The sequence below is a fragment of the Podarcis bocagei genome, assembly GCF_964188305.1.
Source record: "Podarcis bocagei genome assembly, chromosome: 10".
Taxonomy (NCBI): domain Eukaryota; kingdom Metazoa; phylum Chordata; class Lepidosauria; order Squamata; family Lacertidae; genus Podarcis; species Podarcis bocagei.
This window is the reverse complement of record NC_138135.1, coordinates 3,872,805-3,891,223: the sequence shown is the minus strand read 5'-3', so window position 1 is coordinate 3,891,223 and position 18,419 is coordinate 3,872,805. Positions and strand designations below refer to the sequence as shown.

Below are 18,419 nucleotides of genomic sequence, written 5' to 3'. Positions count from 1 at the left end.
AACTCATCAGACACAAGGCCCAACTTCCTATGGCGCAGAAGGTGGGGAACAGGCGCTCCATCGAGCAGCCCTGAGGCAGGCAGGAGCTTCCTGCAGCACGGTTGCCATAGCAACAAGTAGGGTCTCCGAGCCCAGGCTGTCTGCCATCCCCAGCATCTAGGCTGGGGGGGGGGGACGTCTCCTACTGCACCCCCTACCCTGTATTCATGAACGTGGGAAACAGGAGTCTGGAGCTGCCCTCTGGCTGCAGGCTGGAGACATGAAGAGACGAAGGAGTCTTTCGGATAGCATGGAGCCAGCAAAAACACACACGCAAGCACCTTCTGCCCTGTCGGGTGGCAGAGGCTTGCCTCACGAGATAAGCACCGGGAGTACTTTTCAAAATATGCATTTACTGCAAAATGCATACCCGTATTCTGACATCCTTTTTTAAGCATCTATAACCACAGAGCCTAGGACTTGCCGATCGGAAGGTCGGCGGTTCGAATCCCTGCAACGGGGTGAGCTCCCGTTGCTCGGTCCCTGCTCCTGCCAAGCTAGCAGTTCGAAAGCATGTCAAAGTGCAAGTAGATAAATGGGTCCCGCTCCATCGGGAAGGTAAACAGTGTTTCCGTGCAATGCTCTGGTTTGCCAGAAGTGGCTTAGTTATGCTGGCCACATGACCCAGAAGCTGTGTGCCGGCTCCCTCGGCCAATAAAGCGAGATGAGTGCCGCAACCCCAGAGTTGGCCACGACTGGACCTAATGGTCAGGGGTCCCTTTACCTTTTATCGCCAAATGGTGTCTTGCTACCACAACACTGTGGGCTTGATCCTAGCCAGGTGGGAGAGATATACACCTGCACTCAGCTCCCTGGCTTGCAGCCGTCATCACACAGGTACAGGATGTGTTGAATAAGCACCGCTGAACTGCCTGCCTGCCTGTGCAGGGGAGATCCTGGCTGGCTGACAACAGCCCTTGGCAGGCAGAGAGGATCACTGGGCCCAGATGAGCTTGGGGGTCCCTAAAAATTTGTGCACCTGGGGCCACGGTCCCCCTGGCACCCTCATGCTACGCCCCTGCCCACATGCCCTTGGGTCCTTGGGTGAGTGACTTCTGAAAGCGATGAAGGTGGGAAGAGGCTGCAGCAGAGAGAGGCAAGTGAAGCAGATCTCTTCTGTTGGTTTTGCAGAGGGAAAACCTTCCTGCCCTCCCTCCTCTGTCACCAAGCAGCTTCCTGAACCCTTTCTACCCTAGCTGCTCATTGTAAGAACTGTAACTCCAGGCCCTGGTACCCGAGTTGGCTTTTTTCCTCTTCCCTACCCATGCCTTTCTCCTTTTGTGCCGTGTCTTTTTGGCAGAAGGCACGACCTGTCCTTTTTAAAAACTGGCCTTGAATCTGCCCCATGAGCCTTGTAAGAAATGCGTCAAATAAATCATGAATGAATGGGGTGGGGGTGGGGAGATGGTTGGGTGGAAAATCAGGGCTCTCAGGTCCGAGTCTGTGGTTGAGGCACAGGGAGAGAGGCCCCTGGGGGAGGCATCTATGCCAAAATGCGTCTCGGCCCAATATTTCCTCCACCCATCCGGTGGAATGGAGTTATTCCACCTGCTCACTCCAGGCAACAGCAGGCAAATAGGACTCCCTCCTGAAGGACAGCGCTAGACCCTGAGCCCACACTCCCTGACTCTCGTGCGCACACCCGACAGCGCATCAAGTCCTCCGGACCACATAATGGCTTTGGAGACAAATGGGCAAATTACTCTCTCTGTCCCCTTGGCTTAGATGAAACCCAAAGATCCAGCGTCCAAGGCATTAATCCACCCAGGGGGCCGTGTGGGTAATAAATTAAATGCTTATTTCATATGCATCTTGTCATTACCCGGCTCCTCCTAACTGGGAGGGAGATTTACGAGTTTATTATTGGAACCGATAGATTAAATCTCTTCAGAGGAGTATAAATTATGCAGATGAGCTGGTGTTGCGATACGAAGGAAAACATCCAACATGTGATGACAGTTCTGGGTGCATTTTAAAACCTTCCCAGAGGCACACAAGGCTCTAGCTAGGTGCGCATTTATTGAAAGGGAACAGAGGGCATGGGATGGCTGCATCCAAAGTGGTGCCCTTCAGGTGCTCTCTGGACTGTAATTCCCATCAGCCCCAGCCAGACTCATAGGCTTGTAGGCTTGTAGACAGACTTGTAGGGCACCAGGTTGGGGGTACATGGTTATGCTGTCGCTAAACTCGCTAAAATAAGACCCAAACCTTGGGGCTGCTACTGGTCAAAGCAGACAGCGTTGAACAAGATGGGGCAGCGTTCACACTCGGCACAACTGGCCAGATAAGATGGTGATTTTGCTGAATTTTGTGAATTATCCAATATGCCCTCAGAGCCAGTGTGGTGCAGTGGTTGCAATGTCAGCCTAGGACCTGGGAGAGCAGGGTTTGAATCCCCACTTGGCCATGAAGCTCACTGGGTGACGTTGGAGTCAATCACTGACGCTCAGCCTAAGCTACCTCGCACAGTTATTCGGAGGACAAAGCAGGGAGGAAGAGAACTCTGTACACCACCTCGAGCTCCTTGGACCTGACCTAGCCACTATGATCCACACAACGGTCACCTCCAGACTGGATTATTGTAACTCGCTCTTCGTGGGGCTGCCCTTGAGACTGACCCAGAAACTCCAGTGAGTGCAGAATGCTGCAGTGAGACTCCTTCCGGGGTCCTTGCCGCAGGATCACATTCATCCAGTACTATACCAGCTGCACTGGCTCCCGGTGGAGTACAGGATCAGGTTTAAGGTGCTGGTTTTAACCTTTAAAGCCCTATGTCGCCTAGGACACTCGTACCTACGGGACCGCCTCTCCTGGTATGTCCCACGGAGGACCTTACGGTCTTCAAACAAAAACATCTTGGAGGTCCTGGGCCACAGGGAGGTTAGGCTGGCCTCAACCAGAGCCAGGGCTTATCGGCTGTGGCCCCGATCTGGTGGAACACTCTGTCACAGGAGACTAGGGCCCTGCGGGACTTGACATCTTTCCGCAGGGCCTGCAAGACTGCGCTGTTCCACCAGGCCTTTGGCCAAGGCACAGTCTGACCCCCTCCTTTGGTAATCCCCACAGAACTCTAGCCCAATGGTTGCCATTGATTTGACTCTGAATTGATTTCAGAATGAATTGATTTTAGAATGTATTTCTAATAATTGATTGTGATTTTATGTAAACTGTGTTACTTGTACTGTTGTTAGCCACTCTGAGCCCGGCTTTGGCTGGGGTGGGCGGGATATAAACACAATTATTATTATTATTATTATTATTATTATTATTATTATTATTATTATTATTATTATTACTATTAGAGGCAAGGTGGGATATAAATGCAATACACGAATAAGCAAATAAAGAAACGGATGCTGTCAGCTTGTGACACCACCCTGCAAGCCACCCACTGCAAGAGGGTGTTCTGCTCCTCCATTCAACAATCCTAAGGAAAGGTTTGCATTGGGAGTCATTTTGGACTCACAGCTGTCCATGGAGGCGCAGGTCCATTCTGTGTCCCGGGCAGCTGTTTACCAGCTCCACCTGGTACGCAGGCTAAGACCCTCCCTGCCCGCGAACTGTCTCGCCAGAGTGGTGCATGCTCTAGTTATCTCCCGCTTGGGCTACTGCCATGCGCTCTATGTGGGGCTACCTTTGAAGGTGACCCGGAAACTGCAATTAATCCAGAATGCGGCAGCTAGACTGGTGACTGGGAGTGGCTGCCGGGACCACATAACACCGGTTCTGAGAGATCTGCATTGGCTCCCAGTACGTTTCCGAGCACGATTCAAAGTGTTGGTGCTGACCTTTAAAGCCCTAAATGGCCTCGGTCCTGTATACCTGAAGGAGCGTCTCCACCCCCATCGTTCAGCCCGGACACTGAGATCCAGCGCTGAGGGCCTTCTGGCGGTTCCCTCATTGCGAGAAGTGAGGCTACAGGGAACCAGACAGAGGGCCTTCTCGGTAGTGGCGCCCGCCCTGTGGAACGCCCTCCCATCAGATGTCAAAGAGATAAATAATTACCTGACATTCAGAAGACATCTTAAGGCAGCCCTGTTCAGGGAAGTTTTTAATATGTAACGCTGTACTGTTTTTAACACTGATTGGGAGCCGCCCAGAGTGGCTGGGGAAACTCAGCCAGATGGGCGGGGTATAAATAATAAATTATTATTATTATTATTATTATTGACTTCGTCCTGCTGGCATGGCAGAATCATGGAAACATGATCAGAAGAGGCTCCTGAGTGCTAGGAACTAGTGGGAGGTGCAACCCAAACGAGTTTCTCTTGCTAGTATCCAGAACCTTTGGGTTCTGCTGCTGGCGACGGCCACCTCTCAGGAGCACCTGCGACAGCCCTTGCTGCTCTGGCATGCCCCCTGCGAGCTCCCTGCATTCTGCCGGCTGCAGCGCCTGCCGCTGTGGGTTCTCACACAGCCAGAGGCATCTTCGCTTTCATCTTCCCTCCCTTCATCGCCACAATTAAAATTTAAGTAGCACACAGCTTGGTTGCTCTGCGGCATTCTTTGGACTCAATATACAAGAACAGAAGAAGAGGCCTACATTTGGATCAGGCCACAGCGGGGCCCATCGAGTCCAGCATGCTCTTCCCACAGTGACCAACGAGACGCCCCACTGGGCAGCACCTGAGCACAGCAGCCCTCGGACCATGTGCAATGCCCAGAAGCTGGCGATCTTGGTGCATGCAGCCTCCGACAGCACAGGCCAAATAGCCAACACAGCCAGTAGCTGCTGAGAGCTTTATTCCACTCCGTTAATTTCTCTAATCCTCTTTTAAAGCCGCCCCAAAGTTGGTGGCCATCAGCATTTCTTGTGGGAGCCAATCCCCTAGCTTAGCTCTGCATAGCAGATCACTTCAGAACAAGTAATAATAATTATTAATTTTACTGTTTATACTCCACCGATCTAGTTCACTCTCATCACAACCCAACACAGATCTTTCTTTACATTTTTGTTGTTGGTCTTCATTGTTTTAGCAATGTGCCCCCCAAATTCCTTTTGGGCACCCCTTATTGTAACTCTGCACTTGTCCACACTTCTGCTTGACCCGTGCCTAGAAAGGACGGGTCTGAGGGGTTTTCTGCTTGACCCGTCCTTTCTAGGAATGGATCTGAGCAATTTTCCCCTGGCCCAGCAACTTCCCCAGGGAAAACCCGCTCTTTAGCTCTGAATGGGAACAAATGGCAAAATTCGGAAAACCCAAATTGCTGTTTGCTCCAATTGATCACTAAAGAGCAGCTTTCCCCAGGGGAAAGCAGCAGAACGAGAGCAAGTGAGGGTAAGCCCTTTATCTCAGTGATTCCACCACAGGCCCTGGACAAGTTGGGCAGATGTGTAGAAGGCACGATCCTGCTCACCCACCTTTCTTCCAACCCAACCTTTCCCATCCTTATGCCCTCCAGATACTGCCTGAGGTTGATGGAAGCATGACCGTGCAAGCTGGAGGTGATAACAGCTGAAATCCATCTGGAGGGCCTCAGGTTGGGGAAGGCTGCTCTAGCCCATCTCCCAGGCTGTCAGGAAGCAGCCCTTACCGGAGAAACAGATCTCCTTCCCTGCAGGGTCTTCAGAAGCAAGATGGACCCGGTTTACCCCTTGCTATGCCTCCAGCACAAGAACAGCAGCCTATTTACAACAGCCACCACCTCTTCATGTAGCGGCTGGTATTCTGGGGGCTTTACATGAAACAAGACAGTAAAATAAGAGCCAAGCGAACACAGATTTAAAGAGATGATGAAGCAGAGAGGAAGAGAGAGAGAGGCGCTAAAGGCAGAAGCCGGCAGTGAAACCTCTCAAAGGATCTCAGGGAACGAGAGATTTCTCTGCCGTCACAGAGAAGGAGGGTCTCAAGGGACGATCGTAAAGACAGGAAGGGGTTGTAAGGAGTTATAAAAGGACCTCTCCGAACTGCATCAATGGGCATTAAAATGGCAGGTGCAATTCAACGTATGCAAATACACATTTATTTATTTTATTTATTTATTGAATTCATATACTGCCCTGGACCCAGAGGTCTTGCTTTCCCCCAGGGAAATTGCTCTTTAGCGCTCAATCGGAGCAAACAGCAATCAAGTTTTCTGCTGGATGACATTTATTTATTGCATATTTATTTATTGAATTTGTATGCCGCTCTTCATCCAAAGACCTCAGGGTGGTTTGGAACATCAAAGTTTGTTCCGATTTAGAGCCAATGAGCAGCTTTTGCTAGGCTACTCAAGCGCTTTTTCAAGGCAAAGAGGCAAAGGTTTTGCAGGATGAAGTTGGCTCCTGCACAGAAAGGCCTGATCATGGAACAAATCTGGAAGATGGTGTCTGAGCAAGAAGAACCAGCGGGGGGAAACTACAAGCGCTGGTCTCTTGTATAGCCCAGATCTCCACCATTCGAGGCCTTTCAAGCCAGCATGTTTTAATCTCCCGGAAAGCCATCTTTCAATATGGCGGGATCCTCGGCTATTTTCTTTTCAGGGGACCTTAACACACCTCACTGAGCTTGTGAATGGTTTGACAGTGATGCATGTCCAAATCGCGGCTTCCTACCACATCCTAAATGAGTATCCTTTGCCAAGATTTGCTGAGATTCTTTGAGCTGCAGTCTATATATGCCTTAATTAAATTGTTCAGCATCTGCCAATAACTCTGGGAAACCCCGAATGATTTAAAAAATAAAAATCAGGATGGGCAGGGTGTCCCTATGAAAATGTTTTGTGGAAGTTACTATTGGAATCATCGATGGTTTCTTGTGGAAGCTCCAGGAGAAGAAAGGGTGAATGGGTTTTATTCAATATTTTGTTCTTTGGTGCCTGGAGGAGCAGCCTTCATGAGGAGGACTGAGACTATGCTTGTAAGGCTACGTCTAGAGTTCCCAAGAAGGGTTGATTTCTGAAAAAGAATCTTGCCAGGGCTGGAATCTGCTTGGAATTACAATCTGAAAGCCGTGCCAGCTAATCCCAGTGACCTGAAGGTGGGCCCCGGCTATCCTGGAGGGAGGGAATGGCCATTGGCACATGGTCAGAAGCACTGCCATCGTTCATAATTAACCCTCCATGTACCTGGGCAGAGCCTTGGAATGGAAACGAGTTGCAGGTCTGAGCTTACAGAACCCCTGGTGGGCTCTGGCTCCAACTGTGATGGCCTGGGACTCGGGCTCGGGCTCAGAACCAGAGGAGACTCAGTCTGCACCGGATCCTTTGCCTCAGGCATCATCTGAACCAAATCTGGGGCCTGATCCTGAAGAGTCCCACTCTGCACAGGTTCCCCTGCAACAAGCACCAGCTGGGCTGAGTCAGGGGCCTGATCCTGCCCTGGCTCCAGATGCAGGGATGACCTCGTTGCCTTCAGCTGGGCCATCATTTACAGCTGCTCCACTACTGGTTGGGTCAGGGGAGGCTGAGGTGGCCTCTGGGTCTAGTAACCCACCAACATCTCCCGAGCTGCAGAGACTCAGGTCTGAGAGGAGGAGAGATCTGAGTACTTGCAGGAGGAGTGCTCGCCTTTGGGCAAGACAGGGATGTGAGTCGCCGAGGGATCAGGACCGGCCGTTACCCCGACAAATATAAAAGAAGAAGAGTTTGGATTTGATATCCCTCTTTATCACTCCCCTTCAGGAGTCTCAAAGTGGTTCACAATCTCCTTTCCCTTCCTCCCTCACAACAAACACTCTGTGAGGTGAGTGAGGTTGAGAGACTTCAGAAAAGTGTGACTAGTCCAAGGTCACCCAGCAGCTGCAGGTGGAGGAGCAGAGACGTGAACCCGGTTCCCCAGATTACGGGTCTACTGCTCTTAACCAAGGCTGTCGTACCCCGCCCTAGGTTACGGGAGCAACATTGCTGTATGCTAGATCCTGCCTGAGATCCTGTACCTGTCCTTGCCTGGTTACCTGCCTCGTGTCCTGCCTTGGCCCTGTCAGACTGACTCCCAGTGGAACCTTCAGATTCTGGACCAGTCCTGGACCACATTTCATGGGTTACCCTCGGGCCCAGCACACCAACTAAACCCCAATCCTACCCTGGCATCTGATGCCAGGCTGTTTAATGCTGATGGGCACTTCCATTATGGGTGATATCCAGACCTTGAAAGGAGAACAGTCCTGCTTCTCTGTCTCTCACAGACCCTCGGCCTCCACAGAGACACAAAAGCCCCTCTTCCCTTAAGCTCCACTTCCTCTCCCGCCTCCTTCTCCTCCTCCTCCCTTTAATGTATGACACTCAGCCAGCCACGGAGTAAATTCAAACTGAAATGCATCACGTCGGAGAACAAATGCTCACGTAAGGGAAAGCAATTGTTACACAGAGGGAAAGAGAAAGCAGCAAGAGAGAGAGAGAGAGAGAGAGAGAGAGAGAGAGAGAGAGAGAGAGAGAGAGAGATATCTCCGCTCTGCCCTTGGCTCCCTCACGATGCGCCAACATAATTCTGTCCCGGTTTACAGATTTTGCAAGACTCTCGGCCTAAACTACCTGTCAATTCAGGTTTAGCCAAGTTTCTTAATTAGTTGCTTTTTTCAGCAAGCTAAGCAGGAGCTGTCTAATTTACACAAGTGACAAACATAACGGAATAATAAAGAAGAGCTTATATGCCTATTTCTCAGCCCAAAACCGTTAATAATGCCAAACTCCTCCATAACAAAGCTCCCACTTTTAGCAAAGAATTAGATTATCTGAGCAAATGCAACCCCTGAAATGTAAACATCGTGGTTTCGCTGGTCGCTTCTGCCTGTAACCGAGATGGGTGCATGTGTCGCTCGTGGTGGGTGGGATGGAGGGCACAACGAGAATACAGTTTTTCACCAGGTTTCAGAAGAGGAAGGAAAAAAGCCCTCTCACTGCTCCCCAGAAGATGCAAAGCAAAGATCCTCTTTGATTGCTGGTTGCATTTCCCTGAAACCAATAAATGCCATTGGGGAAGATGAGAGGCTGCCCCCCCCCCCGGTCTTCTAGATGCATTTTGCCACCCCAGAATCCCTTCCATCCCTGCCCCGAAGGATGCCAACCTATAATCCTCAGACTAGGCCATGGCAGTGCACAAGGAGAAGAAGAGTTTGGATTTGATATCCCGCCTTTCACTCCCCTTCAGGAGTCTCAAAGCGGCTAACAATCTCCTTTCCCTTCCTCCCCCACAACAAACACTCTGTGAGGTGAGTGGGGCTGAGAGACTTCAGAGAAGTGTGACTGGCCCAAGGTCACCCAGCAGCTGCATGTGGAGGAGCGGAGACGCGAACCCGGTTTCCCAGATTACGTGACTACCGCTCTTAACCACTACACCACACTGCCTCTCATGGGAAGATTGCCCATGAACCCAGTGCCCTCTTGGACCAGTCCTGGGTCGAGGAGGCTGCTTGGCAGGGCGGAGCAGGTGGGATTTCAGCAACAAACCTCCTAACCCCTTGGGCCGAAGCTCAGCCTGGCCGGATACAGCTTCTGGCCTCCCTTAAACAATGCCGCCTGGGTCCATCACTGGCTTGGCAGCAGCTTTTCCTGACATTCTTCAAGGCCCCCAGAGCATCTAAAAAAAGGTGGAGGATCCCGGGCAGGAAGCTGCAGCCGCCACTTCAATGGAATGAGAACAGCCATTCTTCCGGAGGAGGGGAGCCACCCATGGCTGGCGCCTCGAGGGCAGGGTCTTGCCAGCTCAGACACGCTGTGCTCTCTCTCTCTCTCTCTCTCTCTCTCTCTCTCTCTCTCTCTCTGGGTTTCCACAATGTCCACCTTTTCTACAAAGCCTCCAGCAGAACCCCATCTCATCCCTGCCTGAGACACGCGAAGCTCAGAATGCACACCAGCCCTTTCCACCTCTTTCCGCCTCCCTCTTTAATTCCCCTATACTGAACAATGACTGCAAGAAGAACAAACCGATCCATTCTTAAGGAAATCAGCCCTGAGTGCTCACTGGAAGGACAGATCCTGAAGCTGAGGCTCCAATACTTTGGCCACCTCATGAGAAGAGAAGACTCCCTGGAAAAGACCCTGATGTTGGGAAAGATGGAGGGCACAAGGAGAAGGGGAGGACAGAGGACGAGATGGTGGGACAGTGTTCTCGAAGCTACCAACATGGGTTTGACCAAACTGCGGGAGGCAGTGGAAGACAGGAGTGCCTGGCGTGCTCTGGTCCAGGGGGTCATGAAGAGTCGGACACGACTAAATGACTAAACAACAACAACAACATATTGAACAATCTGATTGCCAGCCTCCCGGGGCAGCAGGGCCTCGTCTTCCACAAAGTGCCACACTCACTGTGTACTCTGCCAATGAACTCAGTAGCACAAGCTGGACCTGGCACAAAACGAGGCATCTTTGCCCTGCAAAAGGAGGACTCTGGAACAGGGGGCATGTGATGCTCTTCAGACCCAGAATAGGGAAGGGATAAAGGATACATTTTCTCTCTCCCTCCAGTCTTTCCCTGCTCCAGGGCTGCCAACCCCAAACCTGAGCAGATTCCGTAGGCCTTTTGTAAGTCCGTGCAAGTACCTGGTAGCAAGCAAGCAGTGAGTGTTCGGTCCTTTCGAAATTGGTGTCCTATGTTCCTGGTAGGGCGCCCCGGAGACAAGCCTGACCCATGTATCCTGCACTAGGTGCAGCTTTCAAGCCATCTTCAAGGGCAGTCCCACAGAGAGTGCATTACAGTAGCCCAGTATTATTATTATTATTATTATTATTATTATTATTATTATTATTATTACGACTACTACTACTTTTTATTTATACCCCGCCCATCTGGATTGGTTTCTCCAGCCACTATGGGCAGCTCCCATCAGAATATTAAAAATGCAATAAGACATCAATCATTAAAAACAACCCTAAAACAGGGCTGCCTTCAGATGTCTTCTAAAGGTCAGGTAGTTGTTTATTTCCTTAACATCTGACGGGAGGATGTTCCACAGGCAGGGTGCCACTACCGAGAAGGCCCTCTGCCTGGTTCCCTGTAACTTAGCTTCTCGCAGTGAGGGAACCGCTAGAAGGCCCTCGGCGCTGGACCTCAGTGTCCAGGCAGAACGATGGGGATGGAGACGTTCCTTCAGGTATACTGGGCCAAGGCCATTTAGGGCTTGAAAGGTCAGCAGCAACACTTTGAATTGTGCTCAGTATGCTCAGTACTGGGAGCCAATGTAGGTCTTTCAGGACCAGTGTTATATGGTCTTGGCGGCTGCTTCCAGTCACCAGTCTGGCTGCCTCATTCTGGATTAGTTGTAGTTTCTGGGTCACCTTCAAAGGTAGCCCCATGTAGAGTGCATTGTAGTAGTCCAAGCAGGAGATAACTAGAGCATGCACCACACTGGGGAGACAGTCCATGGGCAGATGGGGTCTCATCCTGCGTACCAGATGGAGCTGGCAGACAGCTGCCCTGGACACAGAATTGACCTGCACCTCCATAGACAGCTGTGAATCCAGAATGACTCCCAGGCTTTGCACCTGGCCCTTTAGAGGCATAGTTGCCCCATTCAGGACCACAGGGTGGCTCTCCTTGTCTAGAAACAGAGCTAGCAAACCAGCTGGATCTGCCACAGAGGCCCTTCAGTTTCATGGCTCCAGAAGCACCCTCAGACTGTGCACCAGGTCCTTCAGAGGCAGGGCAGCCCCATCTAGAGGAGGCAACCTCCCCAATTCCCAGACCTGAGCACATCCACGCCCAGCGCCTCCATCTTGTCAGGATCCATCCATCAAACCTTTATTGCATTAGCATACAGCCATAGCCAAATAAGACAATACAAAAATGCTAGAGACAAGCAACCAAGCAAAGTTCAAGGCGATATTGCTGGCGTAATGACATTTAAATTACCCTAAGACAATAATGAAAAGATTTAGTTGCCAGCGCCAGAAATCTAATGTGCGGATATATATAAAGAATTAAAACAGGTCTAGGACACACTACCCAGTCAGAGTAGCCCTGAGTTTCAGAGCCTGCACTATGAAGATTGCCACCCCACGTGAAATTTGGGGATTAGCGTCCACAAGAAGCGATTTCAAACAGTCTTCCTTAGACGTAATGGTGGACGGGATCAAGAGGAGGAGCTTAGATCTTATTGGCTCATAAATAGGGCAGTAGAAAAAGAAATGTATGAAGTCCTCTACTTCATTCATTGTGCATGGACATAGACGCTGAGTAATAGGGGTCTTAGAGTAAATCCCCTGGAGGAAGGCCGTGGGTATAGAATGGAAACGGGCCATAGTAAACGCTCTTCTCAAATTGGGCTCCGTCAGGTCTATCAAGTAGTTGGCATGTGATCTTACCACTTTCAGTTTAGGGAGCCACATGGAGAGGCGGGCTGTGGTGGACTGTGCTCGGTCCATGGCCTCGTCTCTTGTGAGAATCCAGGCCCGGATTTTATGTTGGTGCCAAGATGACAGCGTGTCTAGATCTGGGAGGGAGTAGTGTGTCAGGATCCAGATTCAGCCCCGGCATCCCAGCATCAGCCCAAGACCTGCACAGCCTCGATGGACACATTTGGTAGAGAAATAAAACTGGGTATCTGCAGCATATTGGTGACCACCACCACCCTTCTTCCAGGTGCCTTGACTGCTCTCAGTGGCATCATATAGATGCCACACAGCGCCAGGGACAGAATGCAACCTGTGGCAGCCCACAACCCAGAAGCCAAGGGATTGGGCCGCTGTCATCCTAAGCCAGTCTGGCAGCAGCCTTGCAGGGCGGAAACCATGGCAAAGCTGCGCTCAGAACTCCCCAAGCTGCAAATCTGCTCCAGAGCGATGCTAGAGCACCAATGGCGGTAAAGGCCTCAGCGTGTTCAAGGGGGACCAGATGGGTTACATTTCCTCCTGTCTCTCCCCCATTACAGGTCATCTGACAGGGCAGCCAAAGTTGATTCCATCCCCAAACCAGACCTGAGCCCAGACTGGGATGGGTCTAGACAAACGGCTTCTCCCAAGAGTGCCCTACAATTTCACTCAAAACAACAGCAACTGATAGTCGAGTAAATGCTGACAATATTGCCATATTTTTTAAGACTGGGCGCAGGCGGCGTTTTCCCTCCAGAGAAAAAAATGATGTTTCTCCCCTCCCACCCCTTTTGCCTTAAAATATTTTTTTCTCTGTGTTTCCCTGCATCCCTACTCATGTCCAAAGAGTTAATTTTGCTTCGAGGCGAAGCTACAAGGGAAGGTCGCCCCCACCGGCATTTCCATGCAGCTTGCTACCTTTTACAGGGGAGGGGGCAGAACATTTCTGCTCCCTTTATTCAGCTGTGCCTTTGGAACAGCCACGCGGCACACTGCTGGGCTTTTTATGGAAAGCCGCCCCCAGGATGGGAACGAGCAGAGAAAGAGAAGACCGAGGAGGGGGTGGGAAACAGGACTGAACAGAGAGTCCCCTTTGCCAGGCAGCTTGCAAAGGAAACTCTCCCCCAGGTGGGGGGCTGTGGGCACCAAGCGGAAGACGCTGGGCGTGAGCAAGGGCTACAATTACAGGTGGGGCAGGAGGCAGGAAGAGGATATGGGTGGAAAGTCACACACTCAGCACCCCACGGGGCTGCCAGCCTCTTACCAGTCTCGCATCTACCCCAAGCGCTTTGCACGGCCACCGCAGACCCGTTGGTGGCGAACCCAGAGGGGGGGAATGAACAACAGCAACGTTTTCAATCTTTAATGACCTCCCCGAGCCTCCCCGCGAACCTTCCTTCTCCGATAACAGTGTCTCCCGTGGCGACCAGAGACACAGGCTAAGATTACGGGGCAAGTCCAGGGGATGCTTTCAGAAGTGACGGGCAGCGCCCGTGTACGCCTCTCCTGCATGGGTTGCAACTATGCAACTGGGAATCTTCAGAATGCGGTTGGTGACATAGCAGAGACACTCCAGGAAGGGGGCAGCGTGACCCTGGCGTGAGCCACCTCAGGCCACGCCACTTCATACAACCGCAGTCAGAAGTGGGCTTTTGGTTAAGTTCGTCCACCTACCAGTTGTTTTCTCTCTGACCACAACCCATGGACAGAGTGAGACCTCTTGAGCTGCCTGCAAGAGGAACAGGGTTTCTGAGCGTGGGGGCAGAATCCAGAATGCATTTGCATCATGGCCGTGATCACATAGGAACAAGTGTCGGCAGTGTGTGGGCCAGTTCAGGGATGGGTCCACAAGGAAAGGGTCTTTTTTTAAGCAGAGCTCTGTGAACGGTACAGTCTCAACAGAGGGGCCTCTGCCCTACAGTGACTGAGCAGAACCCACCAGAAATCTCTCAAGCAGACCCAGATGGAAAATCATTGCCCCTCTCCATTTGCCCACAATTGCACAAAGATTGACGTAGCCACTGGTCCATCCCTTGCAAAAGGGCCTGTAGGGCTTGTTTACAAAGCTATTGTACTACTAACCTTACTGTATGCTTGTGAAATGTGGACCACTTATAAACACCATCTCCAACTCCTCAAAAGATTCCATCAATGGTGTCTCCAAAAAATCTTACACATCACTTCGGAGGACAGGCAAAGTAATGCCAGCATACTGGAAGAAGCAAAGATCACCAGTGTTGAAGCAATGATTCTTCAACATCAACTTTGTTGGACTGGTCATGTTGGGCGGATGCCTGATGATCGTCTTCCAAAGAACTCCTCTATTCCAAACTTAAAAATGGAAAGCGTAATGCTGGTGGTCAACAAAAGAGGTTTAAAGACTCTCTCAAGGCAAACAAAAAAATTAGTATAGACTTTTAGAAGACATCTGAAGGCAGCCCTGTTTAGGGAAGCTTTTAATATTTGATGGACTATTGTATTTTAATATTTTGTTGGAAGCTGCCCAGAGTGGCTGGGGAAACCCAGCCAGATGGGCGGTGTATAAATAATAAATTATTATTAGTATCAGTATTAGTATTAGTATTATTAGTATTAGTATTAGTATTATTTAAGTACAGACAACTGGGAAACACAGGCCTGCGAGCGCTGCAGTTGGAGAACAGCCTTTACCAAAGGTGTCATGGACTTTGAAGATACTCAAACTCAGGACACAAGGGAGGAACATGCTAAGAGGAAGGCACACTGGGCAAATCCACACTGTGATCAACTCCCGCCCGGAAACCAATGTCCCCACTTTGGAAGGACGTTTGGATCCGGAACTGGCCTCCACATTCACTTACGGACTCACTGTTAAGACCGTGTTCATGGAAGACAATCTTCCTCAGCTATGAGGGATCACCAAAGAAGTCAGCAAAGGTGCTGTGATCTTTTTGGATGCAATCTCATTTGTGCTGTGTGGATATGTAGACCTGGATGAATCACTGGGGGAAGTAAAGGCAGACACACACTCCAAAGGGTGGTGGAAGTGACTGAAGAGCACACTTTGCATCTGAGGTCACCACCAAGAAAACTCATTCAAACTACTTTCCCCACACTTGGGGCTCATCCAGACTTCCACTTGTCCTGGGTTTTCCACAGAGAGATGTTTTCTCTGATTCAGGGCTAGAGAGTGTGCTTTTCCCAGGGAAAGTAGCGGGGCAAAAGGGAAAACCACTTGGACCCATGCTTCCCAGGCATGCGGCAGTGTGGACGAACCCTAAGAATGCCAGACTGTAGCAAGGGGCATACAGACATTTGGGTGTTTCCCACATAACGTGTCAGCAGGCTACAAGCAGACATGGGTGCAGGATGAGCAGTGAGCATCTCTGCTTGACTCTCCCTCCATCCCAGAACTCTGTCGGAGGCTGCAATGGTTAGCTGAGGGCTGGGTGGGCATGGTTTGGAGAAAATAGCTTCATGGGTGAAATAGGACTTCCTGGTGACCAAGATTGGCCGGCATACCAGCAGCTCCCTGCCCCCGCTGCAACCCCTCCAAGTGCAAGCTGTTCTCTTTTTTTTTTTTAATAAATTTTTTATTAAGGTTTTCACATATATTTAAGACAGACACAAAAACATAAACAACCACAGACAAACACAACACAAATAACAAATATAATTTTAAATCCTTAATTTCTTAACCACTTCCCCTGACTTCCCCACACCTCCCCTTCTTGCATCCCAATTCCAATAGTTAACTCAGCAAGTTCTTATCCCCAACTTTTACCTTATTAATATTTTACTTAATAAAGTGCAAGCTGTTCTCACAGAACGCTCCCCCCCTCCATGCTATTCCTCTCATACGGGCCCTGCACCCAATGCGAGGCCCTTCCTGAAACTGGCTGAGCAGCCCATTTGCATTTTGCCAGGATGGTATTATTTGATTTTGAATTGATTTTAAAATGAATTGATTTTAGAATGCTGTGTTACTTTTATTGTTGTTAGCCGCTCTGAGCCCGGCTTTGGCTGGGGAGGGCGGGATATAAATAAAATTTTATTATTCTTTTATTATAGCAGCCGGAATGTGGGGTGCTGGCAGGTTGGGCTTGAAACCCTAACAGAGTCATGAAGCTCGCTGGGTGACCGTGGGGCCAGTTGCACTTTCTTTGCCTAACCTACTTCACAAGGTTGTTGTGAAGACAAAATGGAGAGGGGAAGAACTATGTTCCCCACCTTCAGCTCCTTGAAGGAAAAGTGGGGTGTAAATGTGATAATAATGGTGGTGGCAAACGTTAGATTTGTCTACTTCATTTGCAGGTCAGGATCTGGGCATCCTCCACCTAACTAAGGGGCGGTGCTGGAACGAAAACAAGCCACACCTGCCAAAATTAAAGCACCACACCGTGCAAGGTGAACAGAACACACATTCCTAGGAGAACCATTGTTCAGTCCTTCTGCAATGCTGCCTGCCTGCCTGCCTGCCTGCCTGCCTTCCAGCTGAGCCCAGCCCAACCCCAAACCCCACAAAGCTCTCCTAAAACTTCCCACATCAACCCTGATGAGTGCCAGCCTGCCAGCAGGGCTCAAGGCGGCTGGTCACGTCTGACAAGGGCATTTCCCAGAGGAGAGGCAAAGCGGCCTCCAGCTGCCGCCTGCTTCAACCTGCCTCCCACCGGTGTTTCACCCTTTCCCCGAGAATTTCTCTTGCCACAAGGAGGAGCGCAACAGTGCCAGATGTGGCGGACTACATTTCCCAGCATGCCACAGGCATTCTGAGTCCGTCCTTCGTGCCCTAGACAGCCCTAAAACCAAGGTCAGCAGGGGCAAGAGAGGTTCTCTGTACAGTGCAAGTCACACCTGCTGTTCTATAGGCCTGTGACCCACACCTGCTAGTCTTTCATACAGATGTGGACCCAGAGAGAGGGAGGCATTAGTCCCCACCTCTAGGACTGTTCCAACACTCCCCTGTACCGAGACGAAATCTCACCCAACTCTTGCATTAAAATCCCCCAGGAGGATAATTTTATCTTCCTTAGGCTTCTCTCCCGCCCAGAAACCAATGTCCCCACTGTGGAAGGATATATGGATCCAGAATTGGCCTCCACAGTCACTTATGGACTCATTGTTAAAATCATGTTTATGGAAGACAATCTTGCTCGGCTAGAAGGGATCGCAGAGGAAGAAGTACTTAGACGCGGGTCCACTAGGCACAGAGAGGGTGTGCCAGTGTGCGATCGCACATTGATACTGCAACTCACACAGGCGCACAGCCTCCCACAAGCCCTTGCCACCCACATGCCGATTCTCTCACTAGGGCACGGAGCTGACCCCCTGCGCCCATATGTTGGTACAACCCTCGTTGCGCAGCCACAACACTTGAGTCATCCTAGCGCACGTCTCCCTCACTCTCACCTTGCCACACTTTCTCCAGTGCACTTCCAGCTGGCACACTAACACAAAAGTACTTCCTACTTTTTGCACACTCCTGCTAACCCCGTGCATGTCCCCCTGGGCATCCTGTGCCAGGCACCCTCTCCCTGGCACACTCTTCCCCCTGCCTGCCCAGCTGCAACTGCCATCCCGGTGCAGAACACTCTGTGTCCACTCTCAGCAGTTCACATGCTGACCTGGGGTCTTCTGACTCTTCCATGCCCACCTTGCCTTCCTCCCCATCGCACGCCACTCACTTTCTTCTGGCGGTGAGTGAGTTGGCCCCATTCCCCCTTCTGCTTCTCCAGTGCCCACACATGTCGCTTCCGCCTCTTTGCCCAGAGTTTGGCAGGTGCCCCCGCAGTGTGCCAAGGGGCCGTTTGGAGCCCTCCTGCCCGGAGGGACCCTTACCTTTGGAGGAGAGACCACTGGCAGTTCTGGGGTGGGCTGTCAAGACCTGAGCAACCATAGCAGCGCTTGCTGGCTCCCTCGCTTGCTGGAGAGTAAGGGAAGGAGGGAGGGGACAGGGGGGCGGATGGAGTTGGGGGGAGAGAGAGTAATAGAGAGAGGGAGGGGGAGAGTGTGTCTGGAGAGGAAAGAAACCAGAAAGATAAATTTTCTGCTGCGAACTCAGCCCCCTCGGCAGCCTGGGGAACAGAGTGTTAGTTTAAAGTGTTGTCATGGCAACGGGGGTATGTGTGATGGGGGGGGGGGAGAGAGAGAGAGAGAGAGAGAGAGAGAGAGAG

General features: G+C 50.9%; 1 protein-coding gene across 7 annotated transcripts in view; it reads right to left on the bottom strand.

Annotated features, from left to right (window-relative positions):
* Window positions 1-18,419, bottom strand: part of SHANK3 (SH3 and multiple ankyrin repeat domains 3) — a 449,651-nt gene that overhangs the window by 419,174 nt on the left and 12,058 nt on the right. For 6 of the 7 annotated variants that reach the window (XR_014012079.1, XR_014012080.1, XM_081209759.1 and 3 more), the window contains exon 1: window positions 18,085-18,206. The exons of the other annotated variant lie outside the window; for it this stretch is intronic. The gene's annotated coding sequence lies outside the window, so the exon portion shown is untranslated. Of the gene's footprint in view, window positions 1-18,084; window positions 18,207-18,419 lie in introns of those variants that run through there. 7 annotated transcript variants of the gene reach the window in all.